The sequence below is a fragment of the Ochotona curzoniae genome, unplaced genomic scaffold, assembly GCF_017591425.1.
Source record: "Ochotona curzoniae isolate NIBS_2020 unplaced genomic scaffold, NIBS_Ocur_1.0 contig_3498, whole genome shotgun sequence".
In the NCBI taxonomy this organism is placed as follows: Eukaryota; Metazoa; Chordata; class Mammalia; order Lagomorpha; family Ochotonidae; genus Ochotona; species Ochotona curzoniae.
In genome coordinates this window covers 14,235,424-14,250,915 of record NW_024465885.1, presented here as the reverse complement: position 1 = coordinate 14,250,915, position 15,492 = coordinate 14,235,424, and the positions used below count along the sequence as shown (strand labels likewise).

The 15,492-nt window shown below is 44.1% G+C and overlaps 1 long non-coding RNA gene across 1 annotated transcript; it reads right to left on the bottom strand.

The window, feature by feature from the left end:
* Positions 1-6,890: 6,890 nt before the first annotated feature.
* On the bottom strand, positions 6,891-13,704 carry LOC121156853. Its single transcript, XR_005883931.1, has 2 exons — positions 13,622-13,704; positions 6,891-7,155 (listed from the first exon to the last, which is right to left on the bottom strand). It is a non-coding gene; the product is annotated as an uncharacterized LOC121156853 (long non-coding RNA).
* Between the last annotated feature and the right edge of the window lie 1,788 nt (positions 13,705-15,492).

The window sequence follows — 15,492 nt, the reverse complement described above, 5'->3', positions numbered from 1 at the left end:
TCCTAACAGGAGCAGTGGTCTTGCCCAACCGGTCCACAGCCATTCTGGTTCATATTGTTGGGTGCTGCAACCCTGCCACACCTGGTCCACGCCCAGATCCAGCTTTTGCATGGTTCAGAGGTGAAAAGACCTCTCCCACCCCATCCTATACCCAACCTGGCTCTCACAAACACCAGCGGGTGCCACAGCCTAGCCCAGACCCAGTCCACACCCATGCTGAGGGAAACTGCAGTCATGTCAAACCCTAATCACTGCCCCCATTTTGGCTCTTGCACTCAGCAGTGTGAACCATAGCCCAGCAGGGTGTCCCTTTAGCTCCCCAACCAGAGATCTTGTACATGCCAGTAGTTGCTCTGAACCAGCCCAGCATAGCCCATCCCACATGTTGGCTAGGCCATTGGACTCTACAGCCTGGCCTGGTCTGGCCCAGCCAGCACCCAGTCACAGCTCAGGTCTCTCATGCGGGCAGGCAAAATGAAAGGTCCTCCAGCTTCCCCCCTCCAAACTGCTTGGTCTTAGCTCCTCACTTACCAAGTACAGTGGTATTATCGATGGAATTCCCTCAGAAATCATTCCTTACCTGTAACATACTATCTCAGCAATTCTCCCTCCCACATATTCCCTTACCCTCTTCCCTGAGCAATCCATAATTCTGCACCCAAGAGCACGTAAGTTCTCCAGTGCAGTCTTCCAAAGCACAGTCTTCAGGCAGGGTGGTGTGCTGGCATAGAGCTCTGCCCACACATTTGGGTTCCAAGCTCCAGGCACATGTACTGGCCTGCGACGTTACCTCTCTGTCTAGTCAAGAGCCAGGCCCATTCAATTCCCTAAGCCTGGTTCACAAACACACCACACCAGTATGCTAACCGAGGGCTTTCCCTTCCCTTCCACACCCCGCCAGGGACCAAGCATGTGGGAAATCCCTGGGCTCACTCCATCTGCCTGGCCGTAATCACATGGGTTTTCATGAGAACCACTGGCAGGATTCCAAGAACTACTGGCACCATTATAAGACCCATTGGCACTATCCCAAGGCCGCCAGCAATCCCACATCACCAGGCATGCCCCTCACTGGCAAAGCGGGCGCCCATGCCAGCACCTAGATTTAAGTTTTACACCGAAGATTTATTCACCTTCACTTGATTTATTGCAAACTAAAACACAAATATCATTTTTAGTAAGTAGTTATCCAATTTTCCCAAACTTATTAAAGAGACTGCCCTTCCCCCAGTCTCTGCCCTTAGGAATGTTGTCAAAAAGCAAATGACATTGGTAAATCTGAGTGTTTATTACTGGGGTCTTTATTCTCAACAATTCAATAAGAAGAAAGAAAACTGAGCCAGTATTGAAATGCCACAATAAAGAAAAGTCCAAACCTAATTACTTCACTACTGAACTCTACCAAACACTATTTTAAAAGATTAATTTTTAATGATTTTTACAAAGTTGGTCAGAGTGATCAGGGTCAGAAGCTACGGAAAAGTGGGTGAGACTTTTATTTCCACATTCTCTCTCTCTTTTTTCCTGTATCTGGGGAAAGGGAAGAGATATGATGAGGAGCAGCCACACCCAGCCTCCCAAACACAACCATACCCTGGAATGGAAGACAGTCACTAATGCCAACCCAGGGCCCCTGATGTGGGGCATGTTCTGAGGGTCCTGCTCATGAGGTTTTGACAGTTACACAATTCTGAATTTCTACCAATCTTGCCAATCCAAGCAGGATGAAATCTCTCCAGAATCCACTGGTTGACATAGTCCAACTCAGAGTCTCTGTTTGCAGAGTTATTCCCTGCCAACACTTGGCTAGGGTAGTTGATCAATTTGTTCTGACTTCTGTCCTCTGTGGTAGCACCAGGTGTCCTCTGCAGGCTCCAATGTACTATCATATCCTCCATGTGCACCTGGATATGCACTCCACTGCTCCGTCTGAGCTTCTGAGGAGTCAGCTCTGACATAGGCATTCCACAGTCAGACCAAGGAACCTGCAATTCTCTCCATAGCTGGAGTTCTTGAGTCCAGCAATTCAGTTGGGGAGATCCCCACAGAACCATCATCTGAGGTGATGCCAGACCAGATTCTTGTGTGCATTTGACAATACAGGTTCTGGCACAGTCTGTCACCCAAATCAGCTTATGCACACACTGATGGTTGCAATTGCTAGGTCAATTCTGTCTCCAGCCCTGTCTTCCAGGCAAACTGATGAGTGTTGCAGCCCAGCCCGATCCTGCCCACCACACACTCGGCCTTCACGTACCACCGGGAGCTGTGGCCTAGTTGGAGTGAGCTGCAATAACCCCCACCAGACCTGCCCTTGCTCTGGTTTCCATGCTTGCTAGTATGTACAGCAGACTGTCCTACATCCCATTTGGCTCACACACATGTCAATGGGCATTGAAGCCTACTTCAATCCAACCAGCCCCACTATCCAGTCCACCCTGGTGCCAGCAGGTGCCACTCTCTGTCTAGTCATGCATACCTCTAGTCCTGGTTCTCATGCTCACCAGTGGGAGTGGCAACCCAAGAGGAAAGTGCCCACTGTTTCCCTATTGGGCCCATTCCCACTACTGGATCTTATACTCTCCAGGTGGTTCTGTAGTTTAGCCTGACAGAATTTGCCCACATGCCAGGATCTGCCAGCTGATGCTGTGGCAAAGCCCATCCAAACCACACTCACTCTGACTTATGCATGCACCAGTAGGAATGGTCAGTCCAGCCTGGCTTTCCCCCGATTCAGCTTACATGCAGGCCAACAGGTATACTTGCCGTGCTCGGCCTGGTCTGCCCCCGTTACACATCATGCTTTCCAGTGGGAGTGGAAGTCTAGCAAGGAAGACCTGGGCCAGCTCCTCAGGCTTTGCCTCTCTCCCCTGAGTCTCACATGTGCTGTTGGGTACTGCAGCCCATCCTGGCATGTCCTGCCTGTTCTTGGCATCTGCCAGTGGGTGCTATAGCCTGACTCGTCCTGGGCCACCCATACTTCCTTGTTTTTAATGTCTGTTATACCTTTATTTTTAGTAATATTAATGATTTACTTGAATAAGGGAGTGTCTACTGATACTAATCATCAAAGAGTCACAAAACCAAGAACACTAACATTTGTAAAGTAGATTAGTTCAACAAAAATTACAAGTCACAAATAAATTGAAGGTAGAATAATAAAATAAAATAATAAAATAAGAGAGACTTTAACATTAACTTGTGCCCAAGTCTCCACTTGAGTTAGGAGAGATGGTATGAATCAATTTGAACAGGTTATTTAAACCTCAGTTACTTACATTCACTTTTTATCTAACTAAACAAAATAAGCCAGAAATTTCTGATTTTTGTATTAAAGTCTTTTAAATTAATTAGTAATTTGGTAATCTTACATCATTCATTAGGGTACAAAGGATCAAGGGCTACAGGAAAGTGGGTAATACCATTGTTTCCATGCTAATATCATCATTTTTTCTCCTGTATCTGGGGTCAGGGGAAAAACAAAGGGAAAATCCCCACCCAGCCTCCCACCCATCCCATGTCCACAATGTGGAGCATGCTCTGAGGGTCTTGCTCAAGCAGTTTTGATAGCTTAACAGTTCTGAATTGCTGCCAATCTCACCATTCCAAGCACAATGAAATCTATTCAGAATCCACTGGCTGACATAGTCTCTTCATGGTTGGGATTCTGAGGTTGGAGGGGTGTCCAAAGAAGCTTCATCTGAGGTGATCCCAGACTTGATGCTTCTATGTGCTTGCCAGTACAGGGTCTGGCACTGTCCGTCAACAAATCAGCTTATGCACATGCTGGTCATTGTAATTGTAATTGCTGGGTCAATTCTGTTTCCAACCCTGTTTGCCATGTGACTTGATGGTAGTTGTAGTCCAGCCCGATCCTGTCCACTTCATACTCAGCCCTCACACAAACTAGTGGGAGCTGCAGCCTAGTTGGTGCTACTCCCCAAAACCCCACCAGGTCTGCCCCCCACCCCGGTTCCCATGCATGCCAATATGTACCACAGGCTTGTTCAGTCTGTCCCACATCCCATTTAGTCTTGCACATGTCAGTGGGCATTGAAGCCTAGTTCAACCCAACCAACCCTACTATCCAGCCCACACACATACTGGTGGGTGCCTTTTTGTCTAGCCACCTCTGTCCCTGTCCTGGTTTTCGTGCTCTCCAGTGAAAGTGGTAACCCATGAGGGAGGTGCCCATTATTTCCCTAGTAGGCCACTCCCACTCCTGGATTATGCACTCTCCAGGTGGTTCCGGAGTTTAATTTGACAGATTTAGCCCCCAGTACCAGTCTCTGCCAGCTGATGCTGCGGCAAAGCCCAACCAACCCTCACCCACTCTAATTTTTGCTTGCTCCTTGGTCTTAACCCCTTGGATCCCAGAAGCAGCGTGCAAAGATCCTCCAACTGGGATACACATTTCTGTTCACTTGTCAGGCACCTTAAGAAAGGGGCCTGATGGGAACTTGTCATACTTTTTCTTGCCACAGGGCATCATTGAGGTTATCTTCAATATTATTTGAGTCCAAATTCTTCAAGTGTTGTAGTCAGAACAGTCAGCCCAACCTGGCTTTTCCCTGATCTAGCTCACATGAGGCCCACAACTCCTCTCCCAACCAGGCCTGTTCCCAGCCAGAGATCACTTGAATGCCAGTGGTTGCTCTGATCCAGCTTGGCATAGGCCCTCATCTGTCATGGCCTTTGCCTTTGGATGCTGTAGCCTGGCCTAAACCATCCTGTTCCCAGTCCCAGCTCTCACTGGCAGGTGCTGGAACCTGGCCCTGCTCAGTCTACTCCCATCACTGGCTCATGCAAACCAACAGGTGTGACAGCCTAGCCCAGCATGACCTGAGCTCCAACCTGGTTTCTGCACTTGCCGGTGAGCAAAGATCTGCTCAACCCTGCCAAGTCTGCCCCCTTCCAAAACCCACACATTAGTCAACAGTTGGAGCTACCTTGCCCAGCCTACCTGACTCCTAGGCCTGGACCCTGTGCTCACTAGCAGGAGCTATGACCCACTAGGGGAGTTTCCCAATTTCCCCTATGCAGCCCACTCCCAGACTCAGATCTTATACATGCCAGTGGGTGCTAGGTCCTTGCCCAGCATAACCTGCTCCTTTTTTTTGGCCTAGCACGAGCTGGTGAATGAGCATTAAATTTGCCATATGGGTGCTGGTTCTAACCCTGGCAGCCCTGCTTTCTATCCAGCTCCCTGCTTGTGGCCTGGGAAAGCATTTAAGGATGGCCCAAAGCCTTGGGACCCTGCACCTGGGTAGGAGACCCAGAAGAGGCTCTGCACTCCTGGCACTGGATCAGCTCAATTCCAGGCATTGTGGCAACTGGGGCAGTGAATCAGCAGACAGAATGTCTTTCTCTCTGTCTCTCCTCCTCTCTGTATATCTGACTTTGCAATAAAAATAATCTTTTTTTTTTGAAAGAAGTGGACATGAAACCATGAGCAGGAAGTTCTTTAAGTATGAATGTCAAATCACCTACATACATGAAAAAATTTTTAGCATCACTAGCCATCACGGAATTGCAAGTGAAAACCACAATGAGGTTTCAACTCACTCCAGTTGGAATGACTTTTGTCCAAAAACCAAACCAAAACAAAACAAAACATTAAATGCTGATGACAATGAACTGGAAAAGGTATGCTAATATACAACCACTATAGAAGACAATATGAAGATTTCTCAATAATTTACCCAAACAAAATAAAATCATCATGTGAACGAGCAATATGTCCTCTAGTGTTTATGGTAGCTCAATTCACAGTGGTTATCTTATAAAATCAAACCAGAATCCCATGAACAAATGACTGGGTAAAGAAAGTATGATATGGGCCCTTACAATTATTTTACAGACTAATCCTATACATATTGGCATTCCAAATGGGCACTGTTTCATGTCCCAGCTGCTCAAATTCACATCAAGCTCTCTGATTATGGCCTGGGGAAGCAGTGGAGCCTGGTCTGAGTCTTTGGGTCCCTGCATTCACAAGGGGGACCTGGAATAAGTTTCTGACTCCTGGCTTCAGATCACCTCAGCTCTGGCGACTGCAGCCATTTGGAGTGTATACCAGAGGATGGAAAATCTTTATCTCCATCTTTCTTTCTGTAAATCTACCTTTCAAGAAAAATAAATATATCTTGAAAAAAAATAAAATGCACACACACACACACACACACACACACACACACACACACTGTATGGATTACTACTCAGCCCTAAAAAGAATGAATTCCTGTCTTTCATAACATAAAGCATGCAACTGGAAATCATTATTCTTAGTGAAATATGCCAGTTTCAAAAATAGAGTATCACATATTTTCTTTGATATGGCAGTTGAGATAAAATATAAAAATGTATAGGAATGAACAGATCATCTGGGATACAAATGTCATTTCTAGTTTTTATTTAAATACTTCTGTAGAAATGTGGTCTTTCTACTCTTTACTTGTTCAGAGTTACGGTTTGTTCCAAATTAAGTCTGTAAATTAAGTGAATTAAAATAATGTCTTAGTAAAATCTAAAGAAGAGAGGATAGGGAAGATGGAGGAGTGGATATCTTTTTAGAACTCTACCTCTGGAATGTATGAAATCCATTCTCTTTACATTAATAAAAAGAAATGCTAGTGGAAGTTCTTTAAGTTGAATTAAAACAATGCTAACGGGAGAAAAATATCAGAAGGCAGGAAATTCAGACATTCTTAATGCTCGATTATGGCAAAAATGGTGCACATATTATTCATAACTTTATACTGAAGAGTAAAGGTTAATTCATTGAATTGTAGGAGGCAGACAGTATGGAAAGAAGCAAAAGCATCAACCATGCAAACTCTGTTGGGGGAATGTAGTACAAACATAGAGTTCTTTGTTAGTTTTTTTTTTTAATTTCAGCTTTTTGTTGTTGCTTACCTGATAGTTAATGTTAAAATCTTATCATGTCTTACACATCTCTGGGTCATGACCTTGCCTCTGCCAGGATGCCAAAGACTGTCCCAACCATCACAGAGGTGGCTAAGGCAGGGAGTCATTTGAATTCCAGGTGTAAGATAACAGATTCCAGACCATCCATATCAAAGTTTCAGGAATGCAGCCACTATTTCTTGGAGTGCAAATGAGCCCATGGAGCAGGTCTTGCAAAGGTGACTCTTCCTAAGAAACAGAAGCCATGATAGTTCCACGATGATTATGACCATTTGCTTATTCCTACCCTTAATCAGTAAGTGGTGAAAAGGCAGTCAGCCTTGTATACTTGACACACAACATCCAGAAAAAAAAAAAGCCATGACCATGAAGTAATTCAACCTACTGACCATTAGCAGTAAATGTTTTATTCCAAGATACATGGAATATGAACATTTGGCACACAACTGGTGGAAGAACTTAATTTTTTGGCACCTATCAATAAGGCAAATGTGAATGGGAGCATATTTGATGGGTGTGTGGATAAATGCGACTTAGCTTGCCAAATATTGGTAGGGATGTATTTGAAAAAAAAAAAAGTGTGGCTTTTTTTTTTAAGATTTATTATTTTTTTTTATTGGAAAGGCGAATACACAGAGAGGAGAGACAGAGAGGAAGATCTTCCGTCCGATGATTCACTCCCCAAGTGAGCGCAACGGCCGATGTTATGCCGATCCGAAGCCAGGAGCCTCTTCCAGGTCTCCCACGCGGGTGCAGGGTCCCAAAGCTTTGGGCTGTCCTCGACTGCCTTCCCGGGCCACAGGCAGGGAGCTGGAAGGGAAGCGGGGCTGCTGGGATAGAACCGGCACCCATATGGGATCCCAGGCGTGCAAGGCGAGGACCTTAACCACTTGCGCCACAGCGCCGGGCCCAAAGTGTGGCATTTTTAGTGAAGGTGTAAACATCACTTATCACTTAGCCCATGGGAAACTATATTTGCATGGCACCCTGAAGACATGGACCTTCACAGCATCAATAATCTCACTTTGGAGAACCCAAGTCCTGAAGCATGGAAAATGACGTAAAAGAAGTAGGGGTGACAAAGTTAATAGCATAATTAAAGATGATGTTTTTGGGGCTGGGCACGTGAATGGGGCACCATACCAGCCACTTTTGATTGGTGGGAGGGTGCACAGCCTAGCCTCCCGAGCCAAGAATTCCATGGCACTGGCTGCTTAAATGTGGCTGGAACCATCTTAGCTCATGCTGGGCATGTGAAGAGGACCTTCCACCCACAAGCATGGTGTATGGATTATGCCAGGTCGAAGTGCAAAAACAGCCATTTAACTGGGTGCTTGCTGTGCTGATCTAGGCTGTAGTCCCCACCATTGCATGAGCTGAAATTGGGGATGGGCTAGGCCAGGCTATAGCACCCACTGGCAGATGCCAAGAACAGGCAGGACATGCCAGGATGGGCTGCAGTACCCAACAGCACATGTGAGACTCAGGGGAGAGAGGCAAAGCCTGAGGAGCTGGCCCAGGTCTTCCTTGCTAGACTTCCACTCCCACTGGAAAGCATGATGTGTAACGGGGGCAGACCAGGCCGAGCACGGCAAGTATACCTGTTGGCCTGCATGTAAGCTGAATCGGGGGAAAGCCAGGCTGGACTGACCATTCCTACTGGTGCATGCATAAGTCAGAGTGAGTGTGGTTTGGATGGGCTTTGCCACAGCATCAGCTGGCAGATCCTGGCATGTGGGCAAATTCTGTCAGGCTAAACTGCAGAACCACCTGGAGAGTATAAGATCCAGTAGTGGGAATGGGCCCAATAGGGAAACAGTGGGCACTTTCCTCTTGGGTTGCCACTCCCACTGGTGAGCATGAGAACCAGGACTAGAGGTATGCATGACTAGACAGAGAGTGGCACCTGCTGGCACCAGGGTGGACTGGATAGTGGGGCTGGTTGGATTGAAGTAGGCTTCAATGCCCATTGACATGTGTGTGAGCCAAATGGGATGTAGGACAGTCTGCTGTACATACTAGCAAGCATGGAAACCAGAGCAAGGGCAGGTCTGGTGGGGGTTATTGCAGCTCACTCCAACTAGGCCACAGCTCCCGGTGGTACGTGAAGGCCGAGTGTGTGGTGGGCAGGATCGGGCTGGGCTGCAACACTCATCAGTTTGCCTGGAAGACAGGGCTGGAGACAGAATTGACCTAGCAATTGCAACCATCAGTGTGTGCATAAGCTGATTTGGGTGACAGACTGTGCCAGAACCTGTATTGTCAAATGCATACAAGAATCTGGTCTGGCATCACCTCAGATGATGGTTCTGTGGGGATCTCCCCAACTGAATTGCTGGACTCAAGAATTCCAGCTATAGAGAGAATTGCAGGTTCCTTGGTCTGACTTTGGAATGCCTATGTCAGAGCTGACTCCTCAGAAGCTCAGACGGAGCAGTGGAGTGCATATCCAGGTGCACATGGAGGATATGATAGTACACTGGAGCCTGCAGAGGACACCTGGTGCTACCACAGAGGACAGAAGTCAGAACAAATTGATCAACTACCCTAGCCAAGTGTTGGCAGGGAATAACTCTGCAAACAGAGACTCTGAGTTGGACTATGTCAACCAGTGGATTCTGGAGAGATTTCATCCTGCTTGGATTGGCAAGATTGGTAGAAATTCAGAATTGTGTAACTGTCAAAACCTCATGAGCAGGACCCTCAGAACATGCCCCACATCAGGGGCCCTGGGTTGGCATTAGTGACTGTCTTCCATTCCAGGGTATGGATGTGTTTGGGAGGCTGGGTGTGGCTGCTCCTCATCATATCTCTTCCCTTTCCTCAGATACAGGAAAAAAGAGAGAGAGAATGTGGAAATAAAAGTCTCACTCACCTTCCTCTAATTCTTGACCTTTTTCACTGTAATCATCTTGATAAAATTCATCAAAAATAAAATTTTTAAACAGTTGATGTTCTTTTTCCTAACATCATATATCAGGCACCCCAACAGGTTCACAGAATTTGATCTCATAATTTCACTACTTGGACTGACTGTGGTTCTAGAAAATACACGTATTTAGCTTTGTAGAGTAGTAGAATTCATTCAGCAAAGCTATGGAAACGATCTGGCTGTGTAGCAGATACACACTGGTTGCTTAAAGAGGTCTGGTCATATGTGAGAATTTGTGCAACACTTAGCACAGATATAAGATGCTAGAGAAAGAGATACAAAGCTATTAAGATATTTAAAGTGGAATTGGCATTGTGGTATAACAGGTTTAGCTTCTACTTGCAATACTGCACAATCCATTTGGGCAGTAGTTCAAGTCCCACCTGCACCATTTTAGACCCACACCTGGGAGAGCAGCAGAACATAGCTCAAGTCCATGGCTGTCTTCTACCCATGTGGAAAACCCATGGGAATCTCCTTGTTTTTTGTCTCCTCTTTCAGCCTGGTCCAACTCTGGCCAAAGTGGCCAACTAGGGAGTGAACTGCAAGATATAAGATCTCTATCTTTTCCTCACTCTGTGTAATTAAAGAAAAATAAACAAAAGCGATTCTGACAGATTAAATCAGGGTGTGTGTGTGTGTGTGTGTACGTATGTATGTGGGTGTGTCTGTGTGTGTGTATAGAACTGAATTATCCATCTAGGGGTATAAATAATTATTCCTAATGAAAGGGGAGATTTTATTTTTGTTAACTTCGTTAGAACTAATTTTTATGTATCTTAAATATCATTCATTTAAAGTACACTGTTATTTTTAGTACATTTATGGTGTAGTTCTATTTTCATAATTATACTTTTAAAAGATGACCCAAGAGATATAAAAAAGAAAAGTTGAATTTTAAATTTAAGAGACAATAAAAGTGTTTTATTAGTCTACTACGCAATAAATATAATTGCAAATAATCTTCCTGAACCTAATGCTCAAAGACTTCAGCCAGACTTTCAAAATCAGATTCCATTGGTAGCAGTAAATAATCTCACATAAGCTTTATATTTTCCACCAAATGGTTCTAGCAAGTTTAAATTTACCATGTGTAATTTCAATTCCAGACTCTACTGTCTCCAGTGTAATCTGCTTTAGTGGGAAGATGACAACAAAATGATATAAATTTGTTTTATTCTTAATATCAGTGTGAGTAATGGTAAACACAGACTTTTGTTTAGATTTGGACTCGAATGCTGACAATGTTACTTGTTTGCTACACTTTCCCTGGCTACCTCCTGTGTACACTGGAGTGAATGATGTCACTTATTTGCCAAGTGGCTACCAACATAATAACTATAAAGCACTTAACATAGTAGCTGGAATGTTCCTAGGCTCATTCACTGGAATAACTACTGTAATTATGAATTGTATCACATTAGCATACACCCATATACATACACACCTTGTTTCTCATACCACACCAACCATAACAAAAGCAATAAAGGACATGAGCTACAATTAAGAAAGTATTCCTGCACCCCTCCCGTTTTCCCTAGACGCCTGTTGGCACCACCACTCAAGTGGCACCCCCACTTGAGCACTCATGTCACAACTGAGTGGGTTTCCGACCACATTGTCCTTTTCTGCTCTGCATCAAGTGCCTCTCCCGCTGACCTTCCTCTGGCATCAGTGACCTGTCTCCCAACTGCATGGTTATGATTTCCCAATTATCGCATTTGGGAAACTCCAAAATACAGTGTTGTACCTTAAAGGAATAATTCAGCCACCACAAAATAGGATCGTCAAATAAAGTTGGCAAGAACCTCCGTACTTATTTGCTGAAAAACTCTATACCTACATATATTTACATCCACATAAAAGGTCCCCCAAACATTTTTGAGATTTTCCCAATGTATTTTACTTATAAATCCCTTAGATTCTTCTGATAGCCTTCTTGTAAATGTGTATGTGCCTGTGGTTTGTAGCTGTCTTGTGTTTTTCCCTTAGTGAGACAGCTGTTACTGCTCTAAAGAAAGTTTGCAAAATTCCAAGCACCAAGAGCCCTTGTTTCACTTTGCCAAGAGGCCAACTTCAAGACTGGGTTCTGAAATACCCAGAGTGAGTTCTGGAGCACTTATTCTGTGCAGATAAACTGTTCTCTCATTGTAGTTGGGTTGGTATCGCCCTAGTTGCTAATGAGGCTCAATACTATTTCACACATTTGTTCATTATTTGACTCTTTTTTTTTTCCTGAAGGGCCTTTTGAAAGTATTTTGAGCACTTTTTGATTATATTTAAAATGCATTGTATCCCTTTGCTGTAACTAATATGCACTCATATAACCTTCCCACATTATGGCTTATTTATTCACAATATTAGATGTTTCCTGAATGAAAAATTTCTAAATCTAATATAGCTCAATTTATCCTTTTTGTGGTTTATGGTGCTTCCACAATTCTTAGAAAAATCATTCCTTACACCAAGATCCTAGAGATGTTCTTCACTTTCTAACCTTCACATTTGGTTTAAATTCACTTAGAACTTTTTAGTTACTTATTTGAAAGGCAGAGCTACAGAGAGAGAGAAAGAGAAAGCTCCTAATGATTCACTCCCCAAATGGCCACAATGGCCTGCTGCATCAGGTTGAAGCCAGAAGCTTAATCCAGCTTTCCCCCTTGAGGAAATGAGCACAAATACTTGAACCATCCTCTCTTGCTTTCTCAGGTACTTTAGTAGGGATCTGGATCAGAAGCGAAGCAGCCAAGATTCAAACTTCTGACCATATCAGATGCATGCATTGCAAGAGGTGGCTTAACCCTCTGCTACAACATCAGTGTCCTTGGACTTATTTTTATATAAACTATTAAAAATGGGTTAAGATGGATGGTGCTGTGGCATGTAGGTTAAGCCTCTGTCTGCGATGCCAGAATTCTGTATGGGTGCCAGTTTAAGTCCCAGCTGCTTAATTTCTGATCCAGCTCCCTGCCAATGTACCCAGGAAAGCAGTGCAAGATGGCCCAAATTTTTGGGCTCCTGCACCTGTTTGGGAGGCCTGGAAGAAGCAACATGCTCATGTCTTCTGACTGGCCAAGCTTGAGCTGTTGCAGCCACTTAGGGAGTGAATGAGTAGATGGAAGATTGTCTTTGTCTCTTTTTCTCCTCCTCTTCCTCTCCCTCTTCCTTTCTCTCTCTCTCTCTCTCTCTATCTCTCACTTTTCCTTTCAAATAACAATAAATCTTTCTTTAAAAGGGGAGGATCAGGAGTCACATGCCAATCCTAGGGACTTTTATTTACAAAATATAAGCTTGAGGCCATTATAGTCACTAAAGCCATTGCCCATGACACCAGGATCCCTGTGAGCTGTTTAACTTCTGATCCATGTCCATGCTCATGGACTGGGAGAACCAGCAGGAGATGGTTCAAGTACTTTGGGCCCTACTGTCCATGCGGGAGACCCAGAAGGAGACCTGGAAGAAGCTCTCAGATCCTGGTTTTGGCTAGGCCTAGCCCTGGCAACTGTGGCCATTTGGGAGGTGATCCAACAGATGGAAGATCTCTAGCTCTTTCTCTCCCCCCACTCCTCTGGTTCTCTCTCTCTAATTCTGTCTTTCAAATACATAAAGAAATGTTTAAAAACACATTCTTTCCTTATTTGCAGAACCAACATGCTCTTTAATTGGGTCTCCATGAATGTGTATCTGAATTCTGCTGTCCATTTCAGTGGTGAATTGCCTATAGTGGGGCTGGCAAGGTAGCCTAGTGGCTAAAGTCCTCACCTTGCATTCGAAGAGATCCATACTGGTGCATGTCCTGGCGGCCTTGCTTCCCATTCATCTCCCTGCTTGTGGCCTGGGAAAGCAGTCAAGAAAAGCCCTTTAGGACCTTGCACCTGTGTGGGAGAGTCAGAAGAAGCTCCTGGCTTCATATCAGCTCAGCTCCAACCATTGCAGCCATTTTGGGAGTGAATTATCAGATGGAAGATCTTCTTCTTTCGCTCTTCCTCTCTGTATATCTGCCTTTCCAACAAAATTTACAATCTTAAAAAAAAGAAACATTATGATAAGTACGACATTTGATACCATAAATAACTTACCTCTTTGTTTTTCCATTAAGGTCACCTTTGGTTCTAATTGGATCTCAGAGTTTTCAGTTTTACCATAAATCTTTTATGGATTTCCTTGCAGTTCTACTAGATTTTTATGGAACAATTTTGAAAGCTTTTTAACATATGGAAAACATTGAGTGCTCCAGTCAAGAACATAATTTTCATTGCATTTGATTTTTTTAAATTAATTACATTGCATTATGTGACACAGTTTCATAGGCTCTGGGATTCCCCCAACACTTTCCCATACCCTCCCCCCCATAGTGGATTCTTCCACCTTTTTGCAGTATTACAGTTCAAATTCAGTCAAGATTCTTTCATTGCAAGCATTTACCAAACATACAGTCCAGCATCTTATTGTCCAGATAAATTCAACGATTTCTTGGGGAGACCATCTCTGGTCTGAAGGTAGAGCTGGCAGAATATCATGCCGATCTATTAAAAGCCCCAACATAACATCAACAACAATTTGCAATATTATGGAATTAATTGACGTGGTATTGGGTAACCAATATGTTTAAAAATATTGCATTTGTTTTGTGTCCTCTAAATATGCATGGCAGGATATTGTAATTTCATGTTAAGAACCTACACCTTTCATTACTTTGTCCCTACATTTTTTTTAAAGATTTATTTTTATTATTTTTTTATTGGAAAGGCGGATATACAGAGAGGAGAGACAGAGAGGAAGATCTTCCGTCCAATGATTCAATGATTCACTCCCCAAGTGAGCACAACGGGCCGATACTATGCTGATCCGAAGCCAGGAGCCTCTTCCGGGTCTCCCACGCGGGTGCAGGGTCCCAAGGCTTTGGGCCGTCTTGGACTGCTTTCCCGGGCCACAGGCAGGGAGCTGGAAGGGAAGCGGGGCTGCTGGGATAGAACCGGCACCCATATGGGATCCCTGGCGTGCAAGGCGAGGACCTTAACCACTTGCGCCACCGCGCTGGACCCATGTCCCTACATTTTGATGTTTTGCTCCTTTTGATATTTTCAGCTCCTCAAGTTTTTTTGCTATTAATAAATATACTCACATATGTTAATCTTCATTCTGTAATCCTATAAATCTACTCATTAATAGTTCAGTTGTAGATCATTTTTGTACATAGAATACCATTCTTCCTCCTTTTCAAAGCTCTCTTTCTTGATTTATCATTCTCTAGAGGAGTTGGGCTAAGAAAAGTCCTTTGTATTCCTTATTTGAAAGAATTTCCCACTAAAATCAAGCTCTTGGTTCCTGGCTTTGGACTGGCCCAGCACTGGCTGTTGTGGCCATTTGGGGAGTAAAGCAGCTGATGAAGTCTCTCTCCCTTGTGCTCTCCCTTCTCCTTTCTAACTCTGCTTTTCAAAATGCAGTTTTCTGCTTTCAGAAAAATGTTAACCTTATTTCTCAACATAAGTTCCATTGATTCAAAACACTTGTAAGTGATGCAATGACTCCCTCCTGTGAATTTGATGATGTACAAGAAGTGTTTTTACATTATTAACTGCAGAAAAATCAGTAGGGGCCAAAGCAGGCCTGTAAGTAGATTCCCAAAGATT